Source organism: Marmota monax, unplaced genomic scaffold (genome assembly GCF_021218885.2).
Source record: "Marmota monax isolate L192 unplaced genomic scaffold, Marmota_monax_Labrador192_F-V1.1 WCK01_AAM20220418_F8-fsc00021, whole genome shotgun sequence".
NCBI classification, from domain to species: Eukaryota; Metazoa; Chordata; class Mammalia; order Rodentia; family Sciuridae; genus Marmota; species Marmota monax.
In genome coordinates, this window is record NW_026695228.1 from 109,858 (window position 1) to 123,530 (window position 13,673).

General features: G+C 37.8%; 1 protein-coding gene across 1 annotated transcript in view; it reads left to right on the forward strand.

Moving 5' to 3' along the window:
- Rarb (retinoic acid receptor beta) overlaps positions 1–13,673 on the forward strand; it is a 716,777-nt gene that overhangs the window by 31,751 nt on the left and 671,353 nt on the right. The window lies entirely within an intron of this gene.

Sequence of the window (13,673 nt, forward strand, 5' to 3'; positions counted from 1 at the left end):
TTGAAACAAAGTGGTTCTGGGGGGCTTGAGAGTTTTTGCTTCTGTTTAAAATTGGGGAGAAAGTTGCAACTGAGAGGGTGCGAATGGTTTGGGGGCCTGGACTTTTGTCTTAGAGCGAGGTGGTGAAACGTGAACTGAGTTTTTATCAGGACGTGCAATGCAGTTGTAATAAACAGTTAAACGGGTTGACTTCAGGCAGCATGTTATTGTGCTCACCTGGAAGTTAGGCAAAATGTTCTAAAGCAATTCTCAGTTTAGAGGATTTGGGTCTCAAACCACTGAATGCTGGTGCTTCCAAATGTGATAATTTTTACAGTGTAGCATGTTTTTAGAAATTCTAAAACTCAACCAATACAATCAGTCTGCTTTGCCTGGCTGTTAAGGTTTCCCAGGGAAAAATATACAAAGATTAAATTCTGGTATGGCTTTGTAGACTATGTGTTGGAGTTAGGGACCTAAGTTGCAGAAGTTGGTCTGCATTTTTTTTTTTAACTTTTCTTTTCGTACCAGGGATTGAATCCAGGGGCACTTAACCACTGAGCCACATCCCCAGTCCTCTTATTTTGAGAAAGGGTCTCACTGAGTTGCTTAGGACCTCCTTAAGTTGCTGAGGCTGGTTTTGAACTCTCGATCCCCCCCTCAACCTCCCACACTGCTGGGATTATTATGCACCACCATACCTGGCTGCAAACTTATTCTGTAAAGGACCAGATACAATTATTTCAGGCTGTCACAGTCACTCAATTCTGCCACTGTATCAGTAAAGCAGCCTCCATAATAGGTTAAGGAGTGTGGTCTCTTCAAAACTATGAATGGATGCTAAAATTTGAATTCTGCAGTTTTCATGTATTGCTGAGATAGTCTCTTCCTACCCATCCTTATTTCTACTAACAAGAAAGGTAATAGAAACCAACAAGCCCACCAGTACCCTCACTTTCACTCCCCATGCTGATTTCCTCTAGGCCTCAATTCCTGAAAAACCCTTGATTCTTAGAGAATTATAAAGTCTCAGTGACTAATGCCTACATATGTTTCTAGCTTACACAACATATTTTATTTAGATTAAATAGAGCAAAGGGAAAATATTGTTAAAAACTTATGATATGGGTATGTACCATGTGCTATCTATTTTCTGCATGACACCAACTTGAGATCCTGAGCATAGGGAAGAACACTATGCTCCCCGATTAAGAGAATTGAGCTTACCAGGCTGACATGACCCCTGGTCACCATGTGCCTCCTGTAAATTGTTTACAAAGATTTCCTGAGAAGAACACATGCTGGGTGTGATAGTGCATGCATGTAATCCCAGCTACTTGGGAGGCCGAAGCAGGAGGATATCAAGTTCGAGGTCAGCCTAAAAGGTCAATTGGTGAGACCCTGTCTCAAAGAAAACAAAACAAAAATACACCTATTTGTGACATAATGACGTTTTTATCCCCAGCTCAAGGACTGGGAATAAAAATGACTGGATGGAAGGCTGGACTGGGTTCCTGGGTTCTATTATGCTGACCCTTGCTTTAGATCAACCCGAGACTGCCAATCTCCACTTAATTTGCATTGGTTGACGCTGCAGAGATCTTTTACCATGCTCATGTTATACTAATGATCTGCTGCTGATAACTGGGCCCAAATCAGGGGAGTTAGTGCCTCCTGGGTCAGACATCATCTCTTCAGCTGAACATTGTGGGAAAAGAAAGGAGTGTCAATATTGAAGGCACCTGGAGCACTTTGGGTGCAAATTCAACTTGGTCAGGGAATAGACATTTTGCAATTGAGCCATTCCACTTTCTAGCCCCTGGCCTCCAACCCCTCTGCTCTGAGCCTTCCTTTTAGTTCCTCAGTTAGCAGGACATGAAGGAATTATTGTCTGGACTGTTGCTTTTCTGTAGCTGATTTGGTGGAAGGTTTCTTTGCATGTTTTTTTCCCCCTTTTCTGTTATTAAATGGTTTCATTTCCAACACTTGGCAAAGACTGTGATCACTGGTCACTATAGGCAAGCTCAAGTATGGGAGGCTAACAGTAAATAGACGTATAAGTCAGGACACAATAATTAAAGGCAAGAAAATTCCTTTACAAAAGGAATCATTGCAATCGCCAATTTTACTTTAAAATTAAGAAGCTTCAGTTGCAAGCTTTCTCTAGTTACTCCCTAAATAGGTTGAAATTAAAACTATTTTTAAAAACTGAAGGCTTAGCTTACTCTTGTAAGGTAATAAGGTACTGTGTGACCTGAGATAAGGTAATTCACTTCTCTGTTTGAGTTGCTCTAGTGAAATGAGGAACTTGGGCTATGTGAACTCAAGAGTTTTTGTATCCTTGTGACATAGAAAGGTACAATAGCACAGTGTGTGAAATAAAGACAAGCTTTTTGAAGTAGCCAAATGGAAGAGCATGAATTTCTAAACACCGTGTTAGGGACCAGATTGTCATCCCCCAAATTCTTAAGTTGATGTTCCAACTCCCAGTACCTGAGAATGAAAGCACATTTGGAATTGGACTTTTAAAGAGATAATTAAGGTTAAATAAGGTGATGTGGGTGGACATTGATCCATTTGACGGTCTTTGGATATAGGCATTTTGAAGAGGCAGTTGAGTTGAACCCAATAAGCAAGAAAGTTGCCAAGATATGCATGCTCACTGAAGGTCCCATAAGAGGCTGTCTGCATGTCTAGGTGAGAGGTCTTGTGGATTATTAATCTACAGACACCTCGATCTCCAACTGGTGTCCAGAACTGTTAGAAATTTGTGTAAGCCACCCAATCTGGTATTGTGACAGCAATCCTAGCAATTAATATACACCCCTAAATATAAGGGGGATATGCATAGGAGGAACTATCCCTGTCTTGAGCTCACAGAGCAGAGGGAACGGTGGCAGCATTGCTTTATTTCTAACCCACCCCTCCCAGCTCTATGGTCTGGAGGGTTGTGTTTGAAAGCAGAAGTGATTAGATTGGGTGGACATGCCTGCCATTGTTGGAAGAAATGCTGAATGCTCTAGATATCAATAAAAAATCAAAGTCCTATCCTGGTGTGGTGATACACGCCTGTGATTCCAACGACTCAGAAGGCTGAGGCAGGAGGATTGCAAGTTTGAAGCCAGCCTTAGCAGCTTAGGAGGCCCTAAGCAACTTGATGAGACCCTGTCTCAAAATAAAAACTAAAAAGGGCTGAGAATGTGTCTCAGTGGTTAAGTGCCCTGGATTCCATCCCCAGTACAAAAAAGAAAGAAAGAAAGAAAAAATTCAGTTATAATCTATTGTAAACGTATTTTTCATATGCATCTTAGCAAGTAGTTAAACTTGCCCTTCCATTTGGTAAATATTATCTCAAACTTTTGTTGCTAAGGAAAAGGAGCTCCAAAAGGTTCAATAAAAGGACTTATACTCTTAAATCATTGGAAACCTCAGTTTCTTTTTTAATGTTTTATCTATTGATAGTAACCATATTAGAAATAAAAACAATTAAATCTATATCATGATGAATAGTTTTTTATGAAAAATATTTTTCTCAAAGCAAAAAAAGTTAATGAGACACATAGTGGTCCTCCCACCCACCTACATCCTCATAAGTCAACTTAGTGTTTGGCTTCAGAGGAGACAATAAAAGCAGATACAAGATCTCACTTTTTTTAAAAATTATTTTTAGTACTGGGGTTTGAACCCAGAGGCACTTTACCACTGAGCTACATCCCCAACCCTTTTTATTCTTTGAGTCAGGGTTGCATTAAGTTGCTTAGGGCCTCGCCAAGTTGCTGAGGCTGGCCTCAATCTTGTGGCCTCAATCTTGGCCTCAATCTTTCTCATGACCCATGCCATGAAGACTCTGGAAGACTGTGTTGGACACATTAGAGAGTGAATATGGCAAGTGACATCTTATTATTCTCCACGTAGCTTTGACTTCCTGAGTGCCCTGAAGGAGCCTGTCAGAACATGCTGGACTAGTTTGAGGTCCTCTAATACAGATGAAAAACATGAACAAGGTTCTTTTTATGGTGCCTTTGGTGTAGCTTTATCACCACCCTGTTGACCAGACACAAACGTGCATTTTGACTGCACTTTTGGAGTTGTGGCCTAAAGATGGGTTTCAAATGATCACCTTTAAGAGATGTCCACAGAACGTGTACTCCACAGGTCTCTACTACCTATATATGAAGTGTGACATTGTTCACAACCTCAGAAGGTATGACTGAAAAGAAGAAAAAGAACACCTGCTCTGACACTGACTCAAAGCAAAAAAGGTTAATGAGAAGCACAGTGGTCCTCCCCTGTTTCCCATAAGGCTTGGATTTTGTTTTTCACTGGTTATAGATTTGTATTAATACAACATTATTTGACTTATCAATGAAGTATTTATTGAGTGTTACTGAATGTTGCAGTGATTGAAATGGTGAAGAGAGGGCTGGGGTGGTGGCTCAGGTAGAGCGCTTGCCTGGCATGTGTGAGGAATTGGGTTTGATTCTCAGTACCAAATATAAATAAATGAATAAAATAAAATAAAGGTCCATCAACAACTAAAAAAAAAAGGAACTGCCTTCAGAACCATTAAAAAAAGAGATAATTACAGTTGTATGGCTTCTTAACCTTTCCAACAAGAAAATGCATGTTCAATGAGGTTAGGTGAATAGCCTGAGATTACTCAGCTAGGAAGTAGTGAATTTTAAGTAGAAATAAGACCTCTTTTTCATGTTAGGCTGTGCTATACCTGTGGCACTAGGTAGCTTAGACTCTGAAGCTGGATGTAATTGTGAAATGTTAGAGTGTATTTCCTAAAGGTGGCGGTTCAGTTGTACAGAGGCTCAGGGAGGCTGGAATCGGCAGAGGAAAAACATAGAAGAAATTGAGACAAATCAAAGTACAGGGAAGGATGCAATAGGAGCAAGAATAATCAAAGTGGGAGGAACAAATTGGGGGAAGGCACAGAGGCTGGGAAGGCCAGGAGTGCAGCCTCATTAACATGGGGCATAGATGATGGAGGCTGATTGATGGGGCAGTGGCAGCCAGACCCTCTCCCATCAGGAGCGTCCATTTGTGAGCTGCCTCCTCTAACTGGGGCTGCAGATATATGGCTTCTGAACAGAGCTCTACAAGGATTCCACCCAAGATTTTGGCCATTTAGCTTCATGGATGAACCAACAGAGCTAACCAGCCACAGATGTTTTGTTTGTAACTGGGGGAATTCATGTGGGGCTTTGCGATGACATTTCCCTGTCTATAAAATGCGGGTGTTCAAACAGCGATACTGTGTGGAGCATTTGGAGTCTCTGTCTTGAGAGGCAGTTGTGGAGTGTAATGGTTTAATGGTCATTTAGCATGATGGGCCTTCAGAGGGTAATATAATTTGCCTGCCAGTTAAAATGAGCACTTCTCCGTGGGAAATCAAAGATCATGTCCGCATAACCTGGGCGAGGTGAATGAGAACATCACAAAGAGAATGCCAAGAATAGAGAACGGGCAATACAATCTGTTATACTGGTCTCTTCATTAGTCCAGAGTAATTAGAAAAACCAATTTTCACTGAGTTAGTGACCGGTCTCTCTTTAAAAAAACAAAAAAAGCTTTATTTTCACTTGACTCCTGACTTAACACCTAACAGTGTTCTCATTTTTATTTGATAACTTTTTCTCCAAGTTTGTTGATAAAATTGAAGTTATGGAAAATGCAGAAGCTGAACTTGGCCCACCCTGAGACTTCTCTGACTCTATTCCTATATGTGGGGCAGTGGGTGTGCTTTTTCCTAAGGTTTGTCTCTTCCCCAGACCCTTGGTATCATCCTTATCCAGATAACTCAGTAACCTCCATCCCTCAAACTCTCCTCTGTCTTCTGTTACCTTCTGTTCTGTTACCATCTGTCTCTGCCTGTGGGTTTCTTTTTGGCTCAAGTCTAGGCACACAGACAAGTCCCTCTGATGTCTCTCCTCCTTTCACGCCCTTACTTGGAACTTAATCTCACTTGTGCACTTAGTTGTGAGTGTGCTCACAGCCATTGGTGATATGCTGCTGGCCTGCATATTGGCCACAATTAAATCCTTATAATACTGCAAGGGCTGGGACTGATGGGAGAGATGCCCTCCATCCTTCTTAATGTTTGACATCTTCTCTTCCTTTGCTGTTCAGTATTGGTGGTCCTCTGGGTTTCCTCCCTGGCCTCTTGCAAAAATTTGGAGGTGACATGATTGGGTTAAGAGAGCCTTAACGGAATCACTGCATGAATCAAGTTGAATAGATTAACTGGGTGATAACCCTAGTCCAGCAGGGTATGGCTGGGTGAGGTCCATCATTGGGGGCATGACTATGGGGTATGTATTTTGTACCTGGTGAGGAATCTCTCTGCTTCCTGATTGCCAAGTACTGAGCTGTTTTCTTTTGCCACACCCTTCACCATGATGTTCTGCCTCACCTGGGACACACAGTGGTAGATTTGACCAGGTATAGATGGAGACCTCTAAAACTGTGAGCCCTAGATAAACTCTTGTGTTGTTTTTGTTGGGTCTTTTGGTCACAGTGATAAAAAAGTTGACTAAAACAACATGGGCAATGTTGTTTGCATGCACTTTTAAAATAAGCATCTCACCCTGTCTATACTTTCATCCTTTGCCATTTACCCCAATCTCCTGCATGTTCTTTTGTAAATTAAGATTTGCTGGAAAAACAGACATGGCTGTATTCCTTTTCTAAAGACACCACAGGGCTTGTGAAGCCTAAGATATGAACTCTCACTCTTTACAAAAAAAAATTGCCATTGCTTCTTTAAGAGCATCAAAATCATTTGGAGGGTTTTGTGAAAACCTGGATTTCTGGATAGGACTCTGGGTTTTTGATTCAGGGACCCTAGAATGTGCCTTTCTAACCAGTTTCAAGGTAGTTAATCTGCACTTCGAAAACAATCATGATGGTTCTCACCATCATGTTGTCATTCACCTGTACCCGCTAAATAGGTGCTTAATCTCCTCTCTGCATCACATCTATCCTCTCCAGTGCTGCCATTCAGATAAACACATCTGTCTACAACAGGACAGTTCTCAAGGTCTCCCAATTACCTACAAAAGTTTTTTTATCAAGTTAAATAAGTTATGGATCTTAATATGGTCCCCATCCTTCTTATTTTATTAACAAAAGCATTAGCTATTTTACTTTGTATCCAGCAACCTACAGCATTCACTCTTGGAACTCTGTTGACTGAGCATGGTAGGAAATTTTATTGTCCCCATTTTCCAGATGAGCCAAGTGAGTTTCAATAAGGTTGCATAGCAGGAAGGTAGTTGGGTCAGGCTTTGAACAAAGCAGTCTGACTCCAGAGACCATGATACAGGGAGTGTCTCAGAACCCTTTTCTTACTCCTCAGCCACACGGTAATTTTGTTATAATATTCTTACATGTACAAATGTAAACCTAGATACAATCTATGCTACTAATTCCCATACAACTATAAAACCAAACCAAAGTGAATATACAAACAAAATCACGATAAAATCTGTTTAACATTGAATTAATATGATGCATTACTGCTGCTTTGCTGAATATTAAATTCTTTTGCAGCATGAATTGGTGCTGGTTTGCTACAGTGAGAATCTGGTGAGTTCGATCTCACTGTGCTGCCTGAGGCATGTCACATCCGTTATCACATTTATCTTTCAAGCTCTTGTGGAAGTTTTATTTTATGCCATAATAGGATGACATTTGGCCTGAATATGCCATATAAATATTAAGTTGACCTCCTTCCCCCTCATTAAAGTGTTTCTAGAGAGTAAAACTTACCACCTACAACAGTTAAAAAAAAATTGGTCTTGAATTCCACAGGAAAGCTGGATTTTAAAGTGATGAGGTACAGACCCCAATCTGAGGAATGACAGACATTGGAGCCCCTTCACACCCTACCCTGCCACCTCCTCCATCTCCTACCCCTTCTCCCTTACTTTACCCCTCACCAGAGGCTAGACTGCTGGTAAGTCCAGCTACTCAAGGAACTCTCATTTCTCTAGGCTTTGGCATGTACTTTTCCTCTGATGACTAGTTTTTCAATCCTCAAACCCACCCCTTCAGGTCCACGCTAATCTCAACTTCTGTTCATACATTAAAATCCTACTTTTGCATAGACACCTCATAAACTCTTGAACTTACAGGGAAGCCAGGCAATGGCTAACACAAGACAAGGTCCTCTGGGCTGCCTCTCCTGCACCAGGGCTCAAGATGGCTTTCAGATAGGAAGCTTTGAGTAGAAAAAGAAAACTGATGAATCCAGGATCTGCAAATGAAAGGGAAATGGTTCTCTCAATGTCTCCTCACCTTGCCAAGATGCTCTGGGTCATGGTTATCCACGGACCCCATAGTGTGTGGGTTGGTCTTTTTCTAGGCAAAATTTAAGGGAGCAACATTGTCTATGGAGGAGTCCTCAGGTACCAGGCAGTCTGGATTTCAAAGCAATAGCAACTCAGAGCTGTCCTGGAAATCCAGCTTCATAGCACCTGAGCACCTCAAAGTCCAGGAGAGGCTATGTTTCCCCTTCTGTGTCGAGGGGTCATGGCTCTCATGGGAAGTGGACTGTAGGTACAGGCCCCTTACCAGTTGGAGAGAGGAGCTGGCTCAATGACCAGGGAACTTGGAATGAAATCTTGGGCTCATTTTCATATGTGCTCCTACCTCTACCTTTTTCTTTTTCAGATCCTTCCAGATTTTTAGTAGTCTATTAAGTTAAGACAATTTCTTAAATTGATTTATTTTATTTTATTTTTTTTTAAGAAAAGCCTACAGCAAAAGGGAGAAGGTAGAGACTTAAGAAATTTCTGCCATTTAGATCAAGTCAACCACTGGGCAGACCTCCAAAATGAGTGTCCAATGGCTCCCCATTGAGATAAAGTACTTGCCACGAGAAAACAGATTTCTGTGGAAGTGATCAGAGTTGGAGATAATGCACCCCTCCTGAGGAGATGCAATTTCCCATCTTTGGATGGGCTGCAGAGAAAAATGGGATTTGATATCTGAGTTGTAAGAACGATGTATGAAATTACAATAATTTTGCTGGGGACATGTTGGCACTCACAATTCAATCTTTTCAATGGTGGTTCAATACAACATTGTAAAATGCACGTGTTCCTTGTGAGTGTTAGTGTCTTAAAATACATCCAGATGGTATTGTCTGTATATAGAAAATCTAGGTTTTCGAGATGATAAATCTAGTTAATACATAACAAGAACAGAAGATGTTTCAGAAACCTGTGATGCCAAACTTAGTGTTTAATCCATTTATAAGACTTATAAAAAGCTTTTAAAAATATGAATCATTGTCAAAATACTTTATAATTAACTCCATTTGTGGCTACTTTCCATTTCTATTTCCATGAAGCAAAAAAATTGACACTCCTCATGTTATGTCTCCCTTTTGTCCAAGAAATGGAATGCGTTTTAATGAAGTATACTCATTTATTCAGATCTCTAGAGTGTTTTAAATGTCTTAAACTGAATGGACAACCTAAATCACAAATGACAGTTTGCATCTAAGATTTTTCACAATATGATGTCTAAAGGTATTGGTTTATAAATCTGGTTCAACTTTGGCATAGAAGATTTTGATATATTGATGAAAAGATCTTAAAGGCAATGCAGTGAACAACATCCTTTTAGATTTCAGAATTTAGTTCTCACAAAAATATAAAATTTACCTGAACTAAATTAAATCATGGTTTATAATCCTTAGAAAATTGAGTGTAACACTTATTTTCTTTTGATTAAAGAATTCTAAGAAGATTAAGTTGAAAATGTGGAAAATTGAAGAAAGTTTAAAAGAGAAAATGAACGCTTGATAAACCTTTCCAGCTTTTTAAACTGTACATGCATATTAACTTATTTCTTCTCCCAAATTTGGATCACATTGCAAATTGACAGTTCTATAAACATAGTCCTTGTAGTTGTGACTTTAAACTTCTGGATAATATCCCATCATATAGAACCATTGCTAGACATTACAACATTTCTAATTTTTGCCTTTCATAAGTAAGAGGTAACTATAATTATATCTTTTCCCTCCTAACAGAGCTTAGCCCTCTCCTGAATTTTGTTACTTATTGCCTTCTTGTGAGCAAGCTGAAACAATATACTGTACATATGATTATTGTGGTTATGTTTTCATCAGCACTTTGTATTCTTTCTATTTTTATAGTGTCTTTTGATGAACACAGCTTATTAATTTGAATTTTTGACATTTGTTAAGTTTTTAGTTTCTTATAAACATCTTCCAGTCTTACTTTTTATGACATTCATTTGTGATTGATTTCTATAACTGATAAGAAGCAAGTATGTTTTTTTCCTCTGATATGGAAACCAGTTGTTGCAACACTGTAGTCCATCCTGTCTCGGGAACATTGTTTATTGCAAGTGAAATTTCCATATATTGTGATTTTGGGGGCTCTTGGTTAGTTCTCATTGTTTATAAGCTTACTCTGTTTCAATACTGCTTTAATTACTGGTCCTTTACACAAAATCCTGATTTCTAACAGGGTAAGATTCCTACCCTGTGCTTCTTCAGGAATATTTTGGACTTCAATTTTTTTTTCTAATTTTCAGAATTAACTTGTAGAGTTGCATGAAAAATTCTGCAGGAATTTTGATTGGATTAATTTTGCCTCTATAGATCAATCTAGGTACACATAATACATGACCTATTCCTGACTATGATATTATTCTCATTTGATTTCTGAATGTGTTTGAAAAACTTATATATTCTTGTATGTGGAAGTTTTACAACTGCTTGGCTTAGGTCAGATCTACAATTTTTTTATTGATATTAAGAGTGACCGCTTTTAAAAATGTTTTCTGCTTGGCTATAGCATATAAATAGAATTGATCTTTAGAAAGAATTGTTAATAATAGGCATTTTAAAGTTTTAGCTATCTTTTGGGGATGATAGTGTCTGTGGTTCTGGTTCTTTCCTGCACGGGTGTTCAGGGGACAGGGGTGGATGAATGCATCTTACTGCACTGTTCGTCATTTCCCTGCTCTACTTCTTTCCACAACAGTTTTCTAATATCTGTATCGTAGGTCAGCAAATACTAAGGGCTAGATAGAACTTTCGGCTTCATGAACCATATAGTGTCACAGCTACTCAATTCTGCAATTTTAGCATGAAAGCAGTATTATAGACACATGCTTTTTTAAAAAAAGAGTATGTTGGCTTTGTTTCAGTTAAACTTTATTTACAAAAAATGCATAAACAGCCCAGTTTAGCCCATTAGTTGTCATTTATTGAACCATATTTTATTATGCTATCTTTTTGTAGGATTACTATTGCTTTATAATTTCTAGTAATTTTTGCATTTCATATTTCCTTTTTGTCTTCCATTTAATTTTTTTCTTTTTTGTTTACTACTCTTGCATGAGTGGATTAGCTTACTATTCCTGGTGTATTCTTAGTGAAAATACTTCTTTATTCCATTTCATTCATGGTTTCAGGACCAGGCAAGTATTTCTGTTCTTGTGTCAGTTTTATTAATTTATATTTAAATTGTTCACAGTTATTGCCTTTTAATTCTCTAAATCTGATCATGTCTTCTTTTATTCTGAATATATTGTATATTTCTTTTCTAAGTTATTCTTTCCAGAGATTTTGCTGCCTTTTTGGTCTTTTAAGAGAAATGGATTTTATTGGTGCTCCCTACAGGCCATTTTTCTAATTTGTCAATTTCTATTCTCATTTTTGTGTGTTCTTTGGGCTTATCCTTTTCCCCTGGATAATTAGCTCATTATTTATCAGTCTTTTTTTCTCCCTAGCATGTACAGCTATAAATTTTCTTCAAACAAGTAATTTTATTTCACCCCATGTGTTTCCATATATGACATTTTTGTTTAGGCTTCAACATTAATCTGTTATGATGTCTTCTTGGACAATTGGGTAGGGTGTGTTTTAAATTTTCTGGACATAGTTTAAATTTTATTTAAATTATATTTTCATCAGGGAATAGTGAAATGCTACTATGTTTTGTTCTGTTTCTTTAAAGTGGTTGAGACTTGTCTTTATGGTCCAGCACACAGTTCAATTTTACAATTTTCTGATTGTATGAAATGTGTGATGTATTTTGTTCTAAGACTATTCATTAAATCAAGCCAACCAGTTGTGTTCCTCATTACTGATTCATTCTACGACTAAGATTTGTTAGAACTTTCCAGAATGATGGAAATTTTTCTCATGTAGTTGTATTATAATGCCTTTTAAATATTTCAAAGTCATGTGAATAGGTATAGGCAAGTTTACAGCTCATATTATCTTCTTGGTGGATTAACTCTTAACATTTTATTGTTTGTGTTTGTGTGTGTGTGTGTGTGTTTTGTTAGCAGTACTTATTGTGAAATCTATTAATTCAGCCTTATAAATCATTTTGATTAGACTTGTGCTCATATTCCCTACATTTATGCTTTCAATCTTACTTTGCCCTTTTATATTAGGTGTTTTCTTTTGGGGAGGATGAATACCATAAAATTATTTTTTTTTAAAGTTAGCCCTTGTCTTATAATTAATTTATATATTGATGGCAATTATTATTGCTTTATAATTTCTAGTAATTTTTGCATTTCATATTTTCTTTTTGTCTTCCATTTAAATTTTTTCTTTTTTGTTTACTACTCTAGAAAATACACAACCATTTTTTTCTATTTAGCAGTTACCTTAGAAATGAATAATTATGCTTACCAAATCAAAATCTGCTATTAAAATTTCTATTTCCTCCCAAACACTATATAAACCTTACAATGCAGTAGCACTAACAGGAATAAATAGCTTCCCAATTTACGTTTTATTTTAATGCTATTGTTTTCTAATTCTATACATTTAACATTATCAGTCTATGATTTATTAATCTTTCCATACCAGGGATTGAACCCAGAGATGGTCTACCCCTGATCTATGTTCCTATCCCTTTTAATTTTTCTTTTTTTTTTTGAGAGACTCTTGCTAAACTGCCCCCAGTTTGCCTTCCAACATGGCCTTCTGAGTAGCTGGGGATGAAAGTCATGCACTACTGTGCCTGCCTGGCTTGTGATTTTTTTTTTTTTTTTTTTTTAAGATTTGTATACATACAAGCTCTTTCTTGTTTCATTTTACACTTCTTTTTGGAATCATTTTCCTCCTCTTTGAAGCACTTTTTTTTTTTTTTTGTAGATTTTTAGTGAAGTCTCTGTTGACAACCTGGAGAGGTCCTATAGCTAGGAAAACTTTGTTGTATTTAGGACCAAATATCCCAGAGACTAGCAACCCAGTTGCTCTTCCAGGCTTAGGTTTTCTGTAAAGTGACCTGATGGTCATCACGATGATTGAGCATGCTAGCTCTTGGCTTAAAGTTCTTACCATCACATGGCAACTAATGTGATCTTTGGCAAGTTTCTTACAACTTTAAATAAACCTCAGTTACTTTGTCTAATGGGTTAATTACAGTATCCATTCATACATTTATTATGAGAATCAAATAAGTTAGTGTACTTAAAGATTAGAACACTACCTTTGTTAATGTAAGTGCTCTCATGTAAGCTATTAAATTAATAATTTGTGTTTATATTATGGGTTTTAAGCATCTTACTGTGTGCAGTAATTGTCTGTTTTATAGGAAAGTTACAAAGATACTTCAGGGAGTTCTTGTAACTTTAGCTTACCTTCACATTAATGTCTTTCATAACTAAATTATTTTTAA